The sequence below is a fragment of the Diorhabda sublineata genome, chromosome 9, assembly GCF_026230105.1.
Source record: "Diorhabda sublineata isolate icDioSubl1.1 chromosome 9, icDioSubl1.1, whole genome shotgun sequence".
Taxonomy (NCBI): domain Eukaryota; kingdom Metazoa; phylum Arthropoda; class Insecta; order Coleoptera; family Chrysomelidae; genus Diorhabda; species Diorhabda sublineata.
The window spans coordinates 19,281,315-19,302,061 of record NC_079482.1 but is presented as its reverse complement, the minus strand read 5'-3'; the positions used below and the strand labels follow the sequence as shown (position 1 = coordinate 19,302,061).

Sequence of the window (20,747 nt, the reverse complement as noted above, 5' to 3'; positions counted from 1 at the left end):
TCGATTAATTTGATACTCAAAACATTTTTTACTTGGTGTGATTTCTATTGATTATTTAGATAGGGAAAAAACAATAATTGCCATTATTGATTTATTTGGATGTCCATATTTGTTGAAGAAAGGGTTTTGTTACAAAAAAATGAACCGATCTTTGTTACGATTTATTGCCTTATACATTATAATCACCCGATCTGGCTCCCCTCGATTAGTTTCTGCTGCCAAACTAACTTCAAAAACTGGTTCAGTGGAAAGTGATATCAGACATATGAAGATAGAGACTAAAGTAATTTTTTCATTAATTTCTTAGACCATTCGATATGTTTTTTAAATATTGTGAGAAAGTTTTCTTTCTGTTGAGGACGGGTCTATAGTATAACGGTTTAGGACTGGGTAATGAAGAGATTTCTTATATAAATTTATTATCCATCTTATATGTCAATATAGTTATAAATAAAATCCAAAACGCCAATAGTATCTGGTTCCTATATCCCCAAACCCACTTACTCTAAAGTTGATGGTGACACAGATTTTGTAAGGTAATTTATTTTAAATTTAAAATCTGCGCAGGCTGCTCAGTTCGAGCAGGTGTCGATGGCGGTATCTTAAATCGGTTTTTCTTAAATCGATGTAGCGTTATAGTGGTTTGATTCATCGGAATTTTGCGTCCGATGTGAGCTAGGAATTTTATCGAGATGTTAAATCCTTATCGAGATTTATTTGATTTACATCGATATAACGCTCTATTGCAGTCATGTCAAAAATACGGCCCGCGGGCCGCTTCCGGCCCCTGGGCCGTATCAGTAATGCCCGTGATCGCAATGTGTCACAGAAATTAGAATTGAGTTTTTTAGACTTCATTCGAGAAAGAAGAATCTTCTACACGATTCGAGTCTAGACTAGAACCTTCCTCAACCATATAAAACGAGTGCGTCAATTGAATCGAGTAATCGATGCGATACGGTTGGATTTGTACTGTGAAGTAGTGATTGTGAAGGTATTGTGCATTTGTTTTTGTCGTGCGTGTGCGATATCCATAATTGTTGTGTCCAGTTCCATAATTGTTACGATTTTGGCATAATGTCACAAAAACGTAAAGTTGATAGTGAGTGCAGAGTTTTTCAGTCTAAATGGGAAATTGCATATTTTTACATAGATTGGAAAGGTAAACCACCGTGTTTAATTTTTAATCGAACAGTTGCTGTTTGTAATGAGATTAATTTGAAGAGACCCTATGAACGAAGTCAAAATTCGATTGTTACACTGAAAAAATAAGAATCGACACATTGTCATCTTAAAAATCTAAACTTCAAGGTCAACAATCGATATTTACTAAAGCTAATACAGAGAGCGAAGATGCCCCGAAATCAAATTTTATTATTGCATTAGAAATCGCGAAAAGATCAAAATCTTTCACTGATGGTATGTTGAAAGTTGCCGATGTTTCATTTCAATCTCAAAAGTCAATAATTCAAAATATTTCGCTCTCAAGAAACACAGTTACTTCAAGATTAAATGATTTATCTCAAAATTTGGTTTGAAGGAGAAAATTAAGGAATTTACAAATTTTTCACTGGCTGTTGACGAGACCATTGATATTGTTGATCCAGATCAACTGCTGTTTTTATAAGACGCATTAACAGTAACTTTGAAGTAACTGAAGAACTATTAAAGTGCATTCCATTGACAGGTACTACAACAGCAAATGATATTTATTCTGCAATTTGATAGCAGAATATGAACTCGACTGGAATTTACTTAGCAGTACAACTACAGATGGCGCTTCTGCCATGGCTGGCAAATATTCGGGCGTTGCAATTAAATTAAAACAGAAAACATCAGGGAATTTTATGGGATTTCACGATATAAATCATCAGGAATCATTCGCATTCAAACATTTAAAAATGGACCATATCATGCTACTTATAATTAAAATTGTAAATTTTATAAGGAGCAGACAGTTCAGGCAATTTTTACAAGATTTAGACGAAAAATTTTCTGATGTCCCTTATTTCACCGAAGTTCGTTAGCTCAGTCGAGGAGTAGTTTTAGAAAGATTTTTTGCATTACGTGACTCTATTTCATGTTAGAAAAAGGCAAACCGATTGATTATGACAATGACTAGTGGATTGATTGTGCCTTTTTGGTAGATATGAATAAACCCTTGACTGATCTGAATAAAAAGTTACAGGGTAAAAATCTGATTGCCACGCAAATGTATTCATATATTCAAGCCTTTGAAACAAAGTTGAGGCTGTGGAAAAACCGAGTGAAAAATCATTTCCCTCATTTAAAATCATTTGGCACAGTGAACCAAAAACAAATTAGATCAATATTTTCTCAACTTCTGCTAATTCAACAATCGTTTTCAAGACTTTCACAAAATGAATGAAATGGAATTCCCAATTTTCAACAATCCATTCAATTTTAAAGCTTCACAGGCACCAGTTTTTGTGATTATTTTGAAAGAAAAATTTAATAAGATTAACGCTCTTACATTTTATCCAAAATATTTCAAGAGTTTGGGGTTGTCAAAAACAAGAGAAGTCAGGTATCTGGATCTTCGAGCTCAACGTACTATCTAAGTACGTACTATCTTTTATAACCTTATATAATTTAATAAAATGTTATAATAATTTATTTTTTATTTTCAATGTGGCCCACCTAGGGAATTCAAAATTTAATAAATGGCCCTCTTGCAAAATTGAGTTTGACACTTCTGCTCTACTGTGAATATGATATTCTAGGGAAGTAGATACATACGTTTTGTTGTATAATACATATATACATAAATTTAATTTTTCATTTGATATTTTTCCGGAATCGACATTTTAATGTGGATCTACTAGAAATTAAAAAAATATTTACATTAAATGAGTAATGGATCCGATCTACTATGATTCTCGATTGATTAACTTCACCTGCTACGTTATACGGCTGACTGACGACACATTTATGAATCACTTTCTATTATTATCTAAATTAATGAAGAAAAAAAAGTTGATAATTGTCTTTTTGTTGAGAAAATTGTAACTGGCAACATCTTGAGATTTGTTTCCGAAAACAAATGTATGAGAGAAATTTATAATTAATTACATCGTTAGCGCTAGTTTAAGTTATTAGCTAACAGACTTGACGAAACACGGATTTCTTTTTAAATTTCGCTTTTTAAATATTTGGAATTAAATTAACACTGTAGGATTTATGATTGTAATATGAAATGAATTGTCGGCTCAAAGTCCAAGGTATTAATCATTTTTATTACTGTCATGAAAATAAAAGATGGTTATACGAGGTTTTGTCTGAATTTATCAACTCTATCTTCATATCTACGACGTCAAAATGTCCGATCGATCTCTGTGGGGTATAGGAATCATTTCTAACTTTTCACGAACTCATTGTAACCACAAAAATGATGATTATGTCGCTCACGTCGAGGAGTTCCTGTTAGCGTACAAGGCAATGGGATGTAACATGTTACTCAAAGTATATTTCCTTCAATCCCACCTGGACTATTCCCTGAAAATTTAAAAGCACTCTCCAATTAACACGGAGAACAGTACTATCAAGACATCGCTAAGATGGAGTGAAGTGGAATGCAAGAATTTTGGCTGAGTACTGCTAGTTTTTGAGACGAGACAGCTGTACCTCAGGGTATAAAAGAAAAGCAAGCATTAAATAATTATACATATCTTTATTATTTACAATTGTTTCCAGCTAAAATAGTTCTTTTTACCCAATCAAATTAAATCAATGTCCATAAGTTTATTATTATCAAAAAATGGTGAAAATAGTGCGGGGCTCTCTCGAAAATGATGGAAGAAAACGGCAGTTATATTTGATCAAATTTTTTTGCAAACCATTGTTTAAGAAACATTATTTTATCTTCATTTTCATATGTTTTAATTCTACTTTGAATTAAAGATCATTCCTATTTTATCTCTCATAGGTATAAGTTGTTTCATACTTAGATATAAATACTTTATTTTTAAAAAGTAAAAACAAAATTCTACAATATGAACCACCCTCTAGCGATATCACCTCGTAAATAATAAATGAAATTACTTATAATATTCTGTTGTTTACGTTTTTTTTACAACTATTAGTTAAAAACCATCACGATCATAGAAAATTTCTTTTCCCAACGCATGGTGGGATGGTAAGCGTTGTAAAAACTAGGTTAAAGACAACAAACCACTGGTGATGACTGCTTCGCTAACAAACGTTGAACGCACTTCGTTTCGGATTGATGAACTTACAATTTCGTGTTCGCGTTTTTATTTTTTAAATGTAGTTGTAAGTGAATTTTATTGTTAGCTAGCGGTGTGAATTTTGCTTTTGCCAAATTAGTGTAGTACTTAGTCAAGTGTGAAATGAAGTAATAGGTAACCCTTGTAGGGAAATACATACATCGATTCATTACCATAATGTCAGCGTCTTAATCAAGACATTTGTGCATTTATACCAATACTATTTATTCAGAATTGATCTTCCTCACTCTATACGAAAAATTTAAGGGTTCATAAAAATATTTTTAAAAAGATAATTCTATGGAGACATTTACTATGTAACAATTCCATTGATATTCTTTCTGGAATATTAGTTTAGAGTTTCTATTCTACATTCAGGATCTGTGTATATTGAATAAATTTCTTTAATTTCTTATTTCTTAGACCTTTCGATATGTTTATGTTTCTAAATCTTCTTGATTTTAGGTCTTTTCTCTTTTAAAATGAGTTTTTTTTCGATAATTTTTAAAAAATTGATAAAAAAAGTCTTTATTAAATTATGATATTGACAATTTGCGTATTTATATTGATCAATAAATCGCCTCCATCAGGAATAACAAAATAAGAATAACATCAAATTTTTTAGGACAAAGTTCTAGTTTGATTTTATTCTTATTTATAGATAATATTGATCAATATAAATAAATAAATTGTCAGTATCAATATCATATTTTAATAAAGACTTAAAGAAAAGTCAATCTAATTTTGAGAAATCTAAAATCAAGAACATTTAGAAATATAAGCAAATTAAATATATAGTGTGACTCTGTGAAATCTGAAGATATTCCCCGATTTTAATCAATTTTTTCCTGGTCAAAATTTTAACTTTTTATTACAATTTTCAGGGCTCACGATACTCGTTTTTGTTAGCAAAGAGTGAATTGTTATTAGCAATTTTGTTAACCGAAAATGTCAATAAATGATATATTTTAATAACCTTCACAAAAAAAAAATACCCTATATCAATGTAAGCCATGGGATTTATGTTTATATTATATAATTTTTAGAATAATCTACCCGTGGTGAAAAAATATACTTAACGGAAATATTTTATAAAATAACCGAATTATATTTCACTTTCACGGATAGGATTAACTAATAATAAAATTGAATAAACAATTTAACTATAACAAAAAATATCTAAATATTAGACTTTCCGAAAGTCGTGTGGAAAATGTTTAAATTATGAAACACGATTATTTTAAACCATTTTGAGAAATGTCTCATCGCTATGAAGTGAACATTCGTTTCTACAATAATCGGGATCCTCTTTTCTCGAATATGGTGACGAATTCCTTCTTAAGTTTCTCTCTTCAATACTTGAATAACTTATTGTTCAATTTTGTTATTATTGATTCAATTTCCTCTTGTGTTATTTCCGGTTCCCAGTTATTATCATTCAATATCTCTATCGGTGTATTGTCATCATCAATAATGTTTTCAACGTACCTAACCCATAATATCTTTTACCTGTACTTCCTCCGTAATTTGTTTTGTTTTTTATTACGTAGAATGTTCAATATCTTCTTTTGACCACCGAGTCTCCATTTCTGCTGAGAATGTTTCCCAGTTTTCCTTCTTCAGTTGTCGTATGTGGTTGTTCATTCGATTTCTGACATAATAATCAATAAATTTAAATTTTTTAACAATGTAAAAGGTGACTTTAATTTATTTAACTTGGTGTAGTCAAACACAAACAACAATTCATTTCTATAGGGCGTTAATTTTAAAATAAGTTCTCCCTCGCACAAGATATTTATTTGCCGTTTAATTTCTTATAACAATAATTGAAAAATAAAACTTACATACAGAGTGTTCTCGGAAGTTGACGAACTTTCACATGCCACAACTTTATTATTACCATTATTTTTGACAGCTTTTGGAAGTATTCTACGTTGTATCGCTAATAATAATTCTCAATTTTCGACTACAAAAAAGTATCCTGGAAATTGGATAAACAACAAAAAAATTCTCTTGGTTAAAATCGGTAAATAACTTTTAGATTTCACATGTGTGTTTGCAATCTAACTGAGTCACAATTTGATAGATTTGTAGCAGTATTCCTGCAAGGGTCCTATAACTTCAGATATTCTCTAGAAATGAGTAAATAATCGGTTTATTAACATCAAAGTGGACATCTTTAATATGGGTGATCTTCTTCTCAAACAAAAACCGCCCCAAATTCATCACTCACCACAATGGCAGAGCACAGAAATGCTTATGCGCAAACCGACGAATCCTTCATATTTCAAAGATTACACCAAATTAGGCAAAGATTCGTTTATTCATCATAAACGAGCATCTTTTTTATCCGTAAAGGATCCCCCAAGATGGCATGAAACTACTTACTGGTCACCTTTAATGTGTCCACCTCCGAATAATAAAGATCAATATCTCCTAGCACCTTATTATAGAAACGTAATGCCTCCACCTCCTATGATGATGATTGATTCTAGAAGACGGAAAAAGTCTGTGTCGCCATGTCATTGTAGATCTAAATCGATGGAAGATGTTAGAACTGAAGTGGTCGAAATAAGGGAAGGAACGTGGACTAATGACGGAAAGATCAATATCAATGGGAAACACGTAATGAAGAATAGTGTTTATATCAGCAATAGGAGATCCACAGAAAATTTATTAATGGATTGTTCATCGCAAAAAGGACGGAGAGCTGGTAGATTACAGGTTGGATATTCATAAAATTTATTACTGTTTACATTTTTTCAATTAACACATGCTTTTTGAAAAACGATTTAGTTTTAAAGAAATTTTCCTGGAAAATCCAAACAAAAGTTCTGAGAAATAACTCGAATTTGAAAATTGGTGGACTGTTGAGAAGCCTCTTAAGAATTATAGACTTCAGTAATTGTATGAATTTTCGCAAAACTTATCTAGTTTTTAAGAATCCACTAGAATTTTCTCCAGAAAGCTAGGAAGAAGAAACGGTTACTATCGGGAATCAGAAATCTTCCATCCGGTTTTCTTTTAAATTGTATACGTACTTATATCATATAAGTAAATAACAACTATAATATGAGAGTGAAATAGTATAGGGAATCTATGATAAACAGATAAATTTAACTAAACATTTAGAAGTAAACTTTCTTTTATAAAAATACTTATAGCTGATGTATAACTACGAGAACGGTTTAACGCAAGAGTAACTTTTCAATCAAAACTTACATTACTGGAAAAATTATATTTTATTTTTCAAAATTATCCTCCTTCAAACTCCACTTATAAGGTTCATAATTTTTTAAATCATCCAAAAATAATGTTTCGGAACTTCCGCGAAAACGTATTCGTTTCTGCCATCACAAAATCGCTTGCCAACAAGTCATTTTTCAAGTTCAGGAACAGGAAGGAATTAAATCAGGGGAATGGCGAATGACGCAATAAATCATAACGCGGTTAGGTTAATTTCTCTGCGGGTGCATTGTCGTTATGGAACAAAACACTTATCTCCTCAAATATAGTTGTTTTTAAAGATAGGCATTAAAACTTGTCGGCAAATCAGCATAATATTGACGAGTTATACTCTGTTCATAATATAATTGGTCAAAGAGAGAAACTGTTTACACTACCACTACACCAACTACACCCACAAGTACACTGTTTGACGCTCGTTTCGATAACCAAGTCAGAGACTGAAGGTAAACCGCGTGTAATTGTGTGTTGGTGTAGTGGCACTATTAACAGTGTATTTCACCATAAATATCACCAACGGTGTCAAAAGTTAGGTTAATTGTAATCTCTCTATAGCTTCAATCACGTCACAATACCTTTTTTCCTATTGGTCTTTATCTCGCCGTGTCACACTCACATGTTCAATCATACTTGCGCAAGTAGTCATTATGGAAGTCTCAAGTTATTTGTACAATTATAATACTTGTGCAAGTGTCCTACAACACACAATCCTGTGTCTTCTTCTTTCATGTGCCTTGTCCGGTTTACATTGGCGATCACTATGGAAAATCTAAACGGTACTCGGTCAAGCGGAAAAATTTAACAGTTTTTCTTATACCGATCCAGTCTGGAATATTTCTGAACCACCACTGTTGCTTTCTTCTAACTCCACGGCGTCTCACAATCTTGCTCTTGAGTATCATCTCTCAAAATATGACCAACATTTGATGTTTTTCAGAATTTTACGCTAGTCAAGAGTTTGATTTTCAACATTTGCTCCTCGTAGTGCATTCTCGTTTGTAATATGTGTCAATGAAATACGAAGCATTCTGCCGTAAAGCCATATTTCGAATGTCTCCAGGTAATTCATCGCCCTGACCACGAGCAATCTCTATTCTGCACTTTATCTCGCAGGCCGGGCTTAGATCTTCTATAATAATACTCCCAAAGTATTTGATCCATTCAATTTGAAGTCTATCAAGTTTTAGGGTACTGCTATTGTGGGGTTGTCTGCTGAATATCATAAACATGGTCTTTGCTATATTGATGTCTTGTGTTCAACGTCACCGATTTTATTTATAAGCATCATCATCATCAGTATATCTGTTTGTTGTTATTGGCTCTCCAATTTTTTGATGCCGAAGAGTGTGCTTCCTAAAGTATTCCAATATACTTCACAAAAAAATCCGCTTTGACTTCGTTTGAAATGTTACTGCAAGTAAGTTTTTCATTAGCACTAAGCAACCACTGCTTACTAGCAGTTTTTTGGACACTAAACTTCTTAGGTCTTTGAGAACCAGAGTGTCGCCATACCATCGATTGTTGGTTTATTTCTGGATCGTAGAAATCTACCCAAGTCTCATCCAAAGGTTTAAGAAGTCTTCATCGTTTTCAAATCGAGCACAGATCGAACGTCATGCTTCTACCCTTGCGAGCTTTTGGTCAACATTCATACAGTTAGGGATCCATTTTGCAGCAATCTTTCTCATGTCCAAATTGACGTGAACTATATGTTGAACGGGTTCGTATGAAATATTCAGTGCTTCAGATATTCGTTTTAGACCAATTCGACGGTTTGATAAAATCATGACATGAACTGCATCGATATTTTCGGAGACTGACACAGAAACTGCCCTTCCCGATCGATCATCATCTTCAATGGAAAATTTACCTCGTTTGAAGCTTGCAGTCCAATTTTTCACGGTCGTATACGAAGGACATTGATCACCAAGGGTATTAAGCATATCTTCGTAAATCTGCTTACCTCTTAACCCTTTTTTCTTTAAATTTATTGCGTAACTCTAGTTTACTTTTTTGACGTCAAACTTCACACTTACACTTTTAATAAGTTATTGTTCGTTGCTATGGTAACGCAATATTTTGTTTATGCATGGTCTAGGTTAACTAGATATCAATACATCCTTGTACTATTATTTTTGGAAGAAAATACCAATTTGGTCCAGGAAAAAAGTGTGAGTGATCAAACAACTAAGATATTAAAGAAAGTAGCATATCAAGGATTCAATAGAGTTGTTTCAATAAGAAAAATTGTTATAAATCATAATATATTTCTTCGCTTTTCGCACATTATTTTCTTCACTTGCCTATGAGATCCAACAGAACAGTTTTTTTGTCTACTATATTCTGACAGTGATAGTCAATCGACTAAACTGTTTATGACTTATTTTTATACAAAAACGTATCAAATAGATTAAAAGTAAATTGTACTGTTACTTATTCGAACTGATTAATGTTCCATTGATAATTTGATATCCGTTAACGCTTCATTTGAAAAGAAATCCTTACCTCGCTTTCTCAAATCAATACGTCTCCTTTATAACGATCAATATATAGAAGATAGCATGTCCTAAATTTTCACTTTTTACATTTTACTATAACGGTCATTTTACATTTCCTTTATCGGTATTAAATATAACAACTGAAGATAATGACGAGAGTGCATTTTGTCGTTGAAGATTGATTTGCCAAATGGAACCTACATTTAGAGCTTTCAAAACATTAAATTTATCGGGGTTAACTATAAGATATTTCAAGTATTGTCAGTGACAATTATTTATACCAAAATGGTAAATTTTGAGGTTAGGTTGATAAAAAAAGGTAACCTAAAGATTGAAGGTGAATGGTACGCACCTACCTGTATAGGTAAAATATCAGTTTCTTTTTTTTATTATTTTTATTTAACTATTTGCAACATGACTTTATTATTGCCAGATATTTTTCTTGTTGTTTAAACTGTGCCGGACGCTAATTTTAAATATTTTGAAAAAAATTTTTTTCAGCCATACCGAATAATTGCACTAGAAATGTCAATTTTTTTGGAAATCAACTTCTGTATGTGAATTTTGACACGTTTTATCTGGCATCGTTTTGCTAACATCTACTGCGCAGTATTTATTATCAAAATTGAACTAGATGTGCTGGGAATATCTACCGTTGACGATAAATTAATTTCAGATAGATTAGATATTTTGTCATCAGAGGTGTAAAACTGCTGTCCCAATTTTTGTGATATGTATCCATCAGTGTCATTAACTTGCTTCGGTAACTGTATACTATCATATTTCATTGTATCAACTTTCCACACTTTATCAATTTATCTTCTACGAAGTTATTATTTTTCCATTTCTGCCTTTACAAAAAACACATTTAAATTTTTCACTAGCCGATGTAACACAATTTTTTCAAAAATATTGAAAATAACACCAAAAAATACATCAATGTGACTAAACCAACGCCGTTTGACTACAAACAGCTGGTGTCGTTTATCTCCCTTGGGCAATTAACACGTGATTGTCTGTACTCTTCCAACAAATTAAACAACAAGAAAAATAGGTTCAATAAAAATTATAACAAAAAAAAAGAAACTTCTTGAAATAATTTGAAAAAACTGATATTTCACCTGTACAGGTGTATGACGTCCGGGGAAGTGAGGGAGATAACACATCACAAAATTGCCCTACCTGAAATTCTCTCTTAAATACGCGGCCTAGCTATTAGACTAATACTACAATAGGATAATTTATCATTCCTTTTAACGTTTCACAAAACATATTTAAGAAATTTGAATGCAGAGAGTGTGAGAAAATTGAACCCTATATGATTTATAAAAAAAATTGACTACAAAAAGTTGGAAAAACGGTTTAAACATGTTTTTATAAGAACTACATTTAGGCCGCCGTTATAATTCCAGGCGGCGGGCGGTAAGCGATAGACGACGTCATATGTTTTAAATTATTTTTAGATGTAGTTGTTATAATCAAGTAAGTAAGACTGTCATCCTCGTCTGTGAAGAAGATTCTGGAGGCATCGCTGGCGGTACTCGCAACGTTTGCGGTATCGATGTAATCGCGCATGCTTTTTTAGACACTTCAACAGTTGATAAACAATGATTTTGACTTGAGAGAAAAGTTTCAGAAAGAAGTCAACGATGCCTTTAAGAAGCATGAACAAATGCAATATGATTCAGTACACAACAATCCAAAGCATCTTTCTGGTTCACTATTTTTTTTTTCTAATTGTGCCAATAGCCTGCAGAATGTTGCCTCTTGTCCGTCACCTATCGCCTGAAGTGTAAGGCCGAATACGCACGGATCCACTCAAAAGAATCTCATTTCTGACGCAAATCAGTAACCAGATTGCAATGAGTAACAACCTTTGTATTTGAATTGGGAAACTACAGATGGGGCAACTAGTTGGCAATAGTACAATAGGATAATTTATCATTCCTTTTAACGTTTCAAAAAGCATCACTTGTCCCAAAGATTGCTTTTAGTTCCATGAACTACAAATATGAACCTAAATTTATTGTTTGGCTACTAACATCATGACAGTTCACTGTATTTCTCTAATTATATTCTTAAATGTTGAGGCACTTTATAAGATCAAAACCATTATCCACCCAGGTAAATGATACTATAGAATCCATTTATTTGGTGAGGTTCAACATTATAGTCACTTCTATGTAAACAAAGAGAATACCATTGAGACTGCTTCTGCTATATATCTCAGTCTTCATTTTAGTCCACCAATAGATACTGCTAATAATAGCAAATTAATTGCCCAGGAATAATTTTTAACAAAAAGCTCATAAATATCTGATATAATGTTCGAAGTTGCAAAGTATAAATGGATATTTTTTTTTAAATATATCAGCTCTGATTAATACAGCTCCTCTAATGATCCCAAATTTAAAGATCGAGGCACCGGCATCTATCCAAAAGTTTTGAGTAATTAAATGGATAGTCTTGCTCACATCTTCAGTATAGTTGCAATATTTAATCGAAAGCCAAAAGGTCATGAGACTTAACGATAGTTTGGAAATTTTTTCTTGTTTCTTCTTTATAGATTTTTATAGTCCTTTTTACACCACATCTTATTTATTTATCAATTATTGAATTATAACACGTATAATCTAGATAAATAGGATTGATTGTTTTTATAATTTAACTTTCTGAAATACATTTTCCCTTTCAATAACGTTTACATTTTTGTTCGTCATTCTTTGAAACAGTCAAAAAAGTTGCGGTTGCATGCAAGTGAATAATTTAATAAACATCGAAGAAAACAGAATAACTCATTAATTATATATGATTCAATTGAAATGTTTTATTGGTATCGTAGGTACAGTTTTTTTTATTTGAATAAATAGAATAAAACGATGCTTTCTTGATTCGCTCTAGTTATTCAATTTATTACAATAATCATAATTCGTCCTGATCCGTGAAAACGTTAACAGTTGGCAATGAAACATTTTTAATTCCTTGTGAAAAAACCCGTGAATATTACTGAATTACTATAAAATATTATATAATAACAGAATAATAGTTATGATCTCCTAGATAGATTAGTTTAATTAATAAAATATAATATTTGTAATGGCGGTACAGTGGCGGATTGGCCAATAATTCTTGAAAAAAAACTCACGTTAAATGGAAAGAGGTATAGCCAAAAATGGTAATTTTATGTTTTCGCGCAACCCTCGTTTTTTGGCTCTTAGAAAATCGAAAAATCATCCGATATCGAAGATTTTTTTAAATTCTTCATTTTTACGGCGGATTTACGAATAAAATTATGGGAATAAAAAAAATGACAAAACTTATATTGGTTTCAGGGCTTTAAATGTTCATGATTCACGCATAATTTTTGATAACTTTTCCAAATAATCAAATGAAGTTGTTATATTTTTTTTTCATAATCTACACAAAAAACGAACAAATTGAAACAAAAAAAATGGTATCTTACTAAGGTTGACTGCTAAAGATTGGGAGTGGGGTGAAGGTGAGAGGGTGTTTGCAGACCAAATGTGAACATTTGTTCTGAATTTTTAGCACACCCCTCCTAACCTAACCTAACCAATATACGTTTTAATTTTTTTTATTCCCATATTTTTTTTCATAAATCCGCCAAAAAACGAAGATTCACAAAAAAATTCATCGAAATAGGATGATTTTTCGATTTTCAAGAGCCAAAAAACGTGGGGACTGCGAAAGTATTAAATTACCCCAAAAACTATTTCTCTCAGCCTTGAGTACAAATGAATAAACAATATTTTATTTACATTCTCATTATTGTTATTCATGTTTTTTATAATAAATCCAATATTCTCTGTCCCCTAATTTTTGTTTCTTCTATTTTCGATGGCATGACTATTTTAATCTGTTTATTTATTACTTATAATAATTATAACTCACAATTTCATTAAAATGAATTTTGAAAATAAAGTGATTGCTGTTCAATGTTATGATTGGTCGTAGACAAAATAGGTATGTAACTCGCATTTAATGGCTATTAGATACTTTCTCCTTCTCCTATTCCACAAGGCTCGCGTCTTAACTTGCCTTAACAGCTATCGTTAAATGTTTATCGCATAATATACTATCAGCATTTAAACTTTAAATTAGAATTGAATTATCGTTGTGGTACCCAAAAAAAAAATAACTTAACGTAATATTTGTCACATATTAGATAGATACCAAACCTAGAAAGAATTATTTCTTGATCTCGATGGTTCGGCAATCTTATTTACATCAGCCTATGATAACAATATCAACGTTTTATCTGAAGGGTAAACCAATATCACAATTTTGTGTACCAGACTTGAAACTTCCAAGGCATTTGCTTAATTTCTTATCGACCAGAGGACTTCCAAACTTAAATATTACTTGGTTTGAACCACTTAAAACTTATAAAATACTATTTAACTCTAAAAATTAGCATGCGGATTTTCTGGACTGCCTCCTGACTTTAGAAGACTTTCTTCCAAGAAAAAGAACTTCCAAGGTACTTCCTTGAATCTACACAGTAGACTTTTACCCGTTGGTTTCATCCTTAGTCGTATTTCCTATTTTTTTTTTTTTTGGGAAGGTATTAGGTATTAAACATTTACTGTCTGATAATTTTTAAATCCGTCCCGGCAAGTTTTGGCAAAAGTTGGGTTGTATCTAATCCCTCCAATTGCATTGATCTTAGATTCCTTTACCTCTTTGAAACGCAGCGCTTTGAATCCTGCTGCTTCACCTCTTCAGGTTAGTTCGAATGGCATTACATACGCCGAAGCTGCTTTTGCGTCTCTAGCTTATTCGATATTTACAAATGTTTCAGCGTACACTCTTTGAAGAAAGTTTGCAGTAAAGTCCACATAGTCTTTATTATCTTTACCATTAGTTTTCCCATGCCATATTTCATGACTAATCAAACTTTTGATGCAAAGCAGTTCTGTTTCGAAACTATTTTTATATTTACTTTTGGTTGTTATATGTTTTACTGAGAAAACTCGCAAATATTTCAACAGTGATAGCAATTCAGGCAACTAGTATGGCGAGACTTTTTTTGCTACTACATGTCAAAGTACTGATCTATGGTTTGGAAAGGAAAGTTACCGTACGTATAATATATCGCATCAGGCGAACCTTCGATATTTTTTCTACTTTTAATTAGTACTTCCGATATTGCCCACCACTTCCGTCAATGATTGAATTGGTATAAAAAATGGTAGCTTTGGGAAGCAATTTCGTATTCAGCGACGAGTCTTTTTTCTGTTTATGTCGCATGGTGGCCATAGAAATGTACGGTGCCTAGTTTCACTTATTTATATTAGAGGCAATTATGTTGATGCATTTTTTAAATAGGCTATTACAAGTTTCAATAGACAACGTACATTCACACGTTGAACTAAGGAGATTCTCCGAGCTGCTGGCGTTAATATTCAACCATGGCCATCTCAGACGTCAGATTTAAATCCCCTTGACTAATTTCATCATCGTCCATAGACTGTCGCACAGTCAATCCGTGAAGTTAAGTTTCTTCGAACGAAATATCACAGGGGGACAACGACCGCCTTAATGTCTAGATGTCTATTCAGTTACAGGGTCGCTAAACATATGAAATGTCTTTCAAATATTTTTCCTTTGTATATAACTATAACATAAAAAAACACATTTTATTAAGGACACAAACTACTTTAGAAATTATTATTGCCGCAATATGGAGATAAACTTTATGGTGATTTAATAATTTAGACTGTCCCATAATACAATCAAATACATGTATTTTTTTTTCAAATGATACAATATACAGAAAGTGAGTTGTTTATTGATATTGTTATAATTATTAAAAGCAAAATACAAAACGTTGTCTGAAGTGTTGATAATGCTATTACCAATATAGTTTTTCCACTTATTTCAGAAACAATTTCTTCGATTGTACCTTGTCAAAATAGTTATGAGTATTATTTTCAAATAAAAATTCAATTCTATTTTGAATCTGCTTTGAATTACAAAAGTTAATTTGACTCGTAAATTTTATATAGTAATTATAACTGGATTAGATATTAGATTAAATTACGTTCTTTTTCTACAACTACTTCTGTAAAATTGGTAAAGCCAGATGATACTGAGGAAATAACTGTAATGAAATCATGAGCTGTTATATTTTAATAAAAACTTTCTTACTGGATACATCTACCATATACCACATCCGACACACTTTAATTAATTTTATCTAATTCGCAGTTATATAAATATTCATTTCTCTTATTGGTAATAAATTTAAATAAAAAATAATCGGAATTTTGATATGTATAATTTAAATTCTTTCACTTTCACTTCCTTTTCCTGGATTTTAATTAATTGAATTAATTAGTTCTACTAGAATAGAAATATTCAATTGTGATTAATATTACAACTGATCCTATACAAATTAATAATCCATTATGGCGGGAATTTATCGCTTAAATCTACGGTAAAAAAAAATACCACACCAATTTCCGTTTCTTTACAATTTTTAAAAATTCCGGTCATCAATTTATGATGAAAGTCAGCATCTTTTTTCTCTAAATATTTTCACATCCTACGCCATATCCAACGAAAAATTTTTTTCCCGATTCACTTCCAGTAATGGATTCAACGTTGGTGAATGACAGTCATTGGAAGGAGATCAATTAGTTGATTTTTATTAAAAGAATTATATATGACATACAGCATTATAATATACAGGGTGTTAACTACTTACGCTCAATCATTCGAAATGAAATGAATAATGAATTAATTTGTAAATTACTTACGTGCTTGCAGACTTTTGTTTAAAGGCAAATTTCTACAATACCGTTCATTTCAGCTCCATCAAAGGTTATTAGTTTTTTAACGTTTTTTAAGTTAAAAAAAGAATTTAATCCAGTTTAATAAAAATAAGGGGATAAAAGCGACAACTAACCCTGACAGCGCGCCACTGGTTAAATTTTTCCAAAGTTTGTTCATGTCAAAATATTACTTTATTAAAGAGCGTATTGGTCACCAAATTTGAAAAAAAAATTTAAAGGCTTTCTTGATATATGGCAAATTTTTGATTTAAAATTCTCCGCAACTAGGCCCTGTAAGAGTTTGTATTCCTATATCCGAATAAATCATTTATTGAGATCTCTCTGTGGTAGACCGTTGTCGGTCGAATATAGAATCACCCTGTATATATATTTTATATTATACTTATTAAATACATAGTGCAGTTCTTCATCAGTTCTTAATCTAACATAAGGGTCATAAATAAAAAAATATTGTGATTATTTTCAATATATTCTCTCTATCACTCGGTCTTCAGCTTTGCGAACAAAAAATAGTCGGACTGGGCTAGATCAGGACTATACAGTGGGTAATCAATCTCTGTGATGCCACATTCGCATATAGTAGCCTTGGGAAGAGAAGCAGTGTCTGCTGGAGCATTGTCATGAAGCTAGCGCACACCTTGGCTGATTTTTCCGCGCCTTTTTTCGATAATTTTTTGATGGAACTACCTTATTAAGTCAGATTAATTTGCCGCGTTAACGGTTGTAATTGATTCCTTAACGTCAATCAAACGATTACTATCGCAATCCCTTCATCATTGTAATCATCACTTTTTTGTTGTTTTTCGAGGTCTTCGCTTTTTTTGGCCCGACATCTCCTTTTCGATGCTCCTTCATTGAATCTCTTTTGGATATCAGATCATGGTAAAAGACAATAGTTTCATCACCCGATATTATTACACTTTCTTTGTCTTTGCGGCAAAGCTCTAAAAATCGCTCACATTTTACTCGACCTGCTTTTATACTGTGCTAAGAATTAGAAGCCACCACCCGTCACTAATTTTTCTCATATTCTCATATCATTTTTATCGGAAATTCCGGTCTGTGCTACAATTTCTTTTGTTCTAAGGCGCCGGTCACTAAGAACAATTTCTCTACTCAATGTATCGTCTTCTGGAGTAGTCGCCGTCACAGGACCTCCCGCATGTAGGTCATCTTCTATCATTCTCATCCCCATCGGAACAATAGACCAATTTTCAATTGTTGGAAATGATGCACACAAGTCACTGTAAATAGCCTCCATTCTGTTTTTTATTTATGTTTGTATTAATCCATCTTTTATCAAAAATTTTATAACATCACGAAAGTCAATTCAAAACAACCTGACTGAGTGGTCCTTCGAGCTTTACTATAATAGAATGGAACGGAGCAGCAAATTGAAAATTTGTGTAAAGCTTATTGAACTTGTAACTGAAGCGTGCATAAAGATTTTTGCGATCGCACTCTATTTACTATATGAGGCCAAGAACTTATGGAACGCATCACGTATACGAGGATGTATTGATATTTAGTTAGCCTAGACAAAATATTGCGTTACCATAGCAACGAACAATAACTTATTAGAAGTGTCAGTGTAAAGTTTGACGTCAAAAAAATAAACCAAAGTTACGTAATAAATTAAAAGAAAAAAGATGTCCACCGAAATTGTGAAAATCGAAAAATTGGAGTATCGAGCCATCATCAAGTACCAGTATTTAAAAGGGTTAAGAAGTAAGCAGATTTACGAAGATATGCTTAATACCCTTGGTGATCAATGTCCTTCGTATGCGACCGTGAAAACTTGGACTGCAAGCTTCAAAAGAGATAAATTTTCTATTGAAGATGATGACCGATCGGGAACGCCAGTTTCTCGACAATATCGATGCAGTTCATGACATGATATTATCTGACCGTCGAAATTGGACTAAAACGTCAATTTGGATATGAGAAAAATTGCTACAAAATGGATCCCCAAATGTTTGATTGTTGAACAAAAGCGTGCAAGGGTAGAAGCATCGCGTTCGATCTGTGCTCGATTTGAAAACGATGTAGAATTCTTAAACCGAATTGTTACTATTGATGAGACTTGAGTACATTTCTACGATCCAGAAACAAACCAACAATCGATGGAATGGCGACATTCTGGTTCTCCAAGACCTAAGAAGTTTCGTGTCCAAAAATATGCTGGAAAAGTTCTTGCTTCAGTTTTTTGGGATTGCCATGGAGTAATCATGATTCATTTTTTGGATAAGGGTACAACAATAACTGGAGATTACTATTCGACATTACTGACCACTCTACGGAAAAAAATTGAAGAGAAAAGACGCGGAAAGCTATCCAAAGGTGTTTTGTTTTTGCAGGACAACGCCCCTAGACACAAATCTCCTGTTGCCATGCAAAAAATTCGTGATTAGGGTTTGAATACCCCCCTTATTCACCAGATTTAGCTCCTTCCGACTATCATTTCTTTCCTCAGCTGCAAAAAAGTTTAAAAGGTCGTAAATTTTCTTCCAACGAGAAGGCAATAAAAGCTGTGGAGGTCTAGTTTGCAGAGCAAGAAGAAACATTTTTTTTGAAATGTCTAGAGACGTTGGAGGTTCGCTGTAATAAATGTATCCAATTAAGAAGAGAATATGTTGAGTAATAAAATATTTTGACATTGAAATTTTGTTTGGTTCTATAGTAGGCTAACAATTTTTCAATATATCCTCGTAAATGATTATTTACAAGCTATTGAATTTAATCTCCACACAGTGAGTGTGTATTTAACTAATTCCTAAAGAAATATTGTCTTAATGGCCTGTCTATCTATGTATTATATCAACAATACAATACAAAAGATCCACTTTTAGCTGTCAATTCTCTTTGATGATTATCATACGATTATCTTAATTTTTGCCTTGGGAAGAGACAAATAAACCACTTAATTCCACTCGTTCGCCAGCCGTTAATGTGCTAGACATATTTGTAAATCAAGACTACAATATTGACAGAAAACAAAGTTAAAACCGAAAACAATGAAACACTATTTTATATCACAATAAAATATGAAAACAATACTGCAATCACCCAAATATTTTCGGAGCTTATTGTCCGTGTGTATAACGCAATGTGTTTACGGTAAAGATTCTGACATAATTTCAGTCTATTCAGCAATTTTAATAAACAAATGATTATTATCATTAACGAGTCAAAAACAAGGAAAATATAGAAAGTTTCACAATAACAAATCATTAGATTATATATAAGTTGGTTACTTATGGTACATTCTCCGAGGCTTTATGCAGGTGGCTGAATGGCTATATTTTTAATAAATGTTTACCAAGTTTAATCTATTGTCAGATATTTCACCAATAACATTAAATCGACGTTGAACATGAGTTTTTGTATCAGGTACTGTGATAATTGAAACATTTCCGGTATCATTAATATCGTTACACTTCATTTTACATAATTCCTCCCTCCTCAGAGCTCTTGCGAGTCCGAATATTGAAGCAACCTTAAAGATGTTGCAAATAATATCTAAGCTTACATTAAATTTTTTGCTGTCAAACCTAATGCATGACATAATGATCATCTGGAGCTTGCAAAAGAAACTTCTTGGGCAAATATTTTAGATTTTTTGGGTATATAGCCAACTGATTTATTTTTAAAATATGCAATGAGTATCGAGTATTTAATGATGCCTACATCGTTATTTACCATTAGGGTGCCTTTCAGTTTTGAATAAGTCGACCAAAGTGTTGAAGACTCTTTCTTTGAAGCTTTTATGCCTCTTTTAGTACGCCACTCCATAAAAGAATTATATTCCTTTAAATACTATTCCCTAGATTTCTTAGGGAGAAGATTCATAGTCGCTGCAGTTGCAGATTCAACAACATCTTCTGGTGTGCAGTTTAAACTTTCTTCACTATCTTCACCTTCACTTTCTTTTTCACCCG

At 32.3% G+C, this 20,747-nt stretch overlaps 1 protein-coding gene across 8 annotated transcripts in view; it reads left to right on the top strand.

Moving 5' to 3' along the window:
• Positions 1-20,747, top strand: part of LOC130448672 (WD repeat-containing protein 47) — a 152,880-nt gene that overhangs the window by 121,700 nt on the left and 10,433 nt on the right. The window lies entirely within an intron of this gene.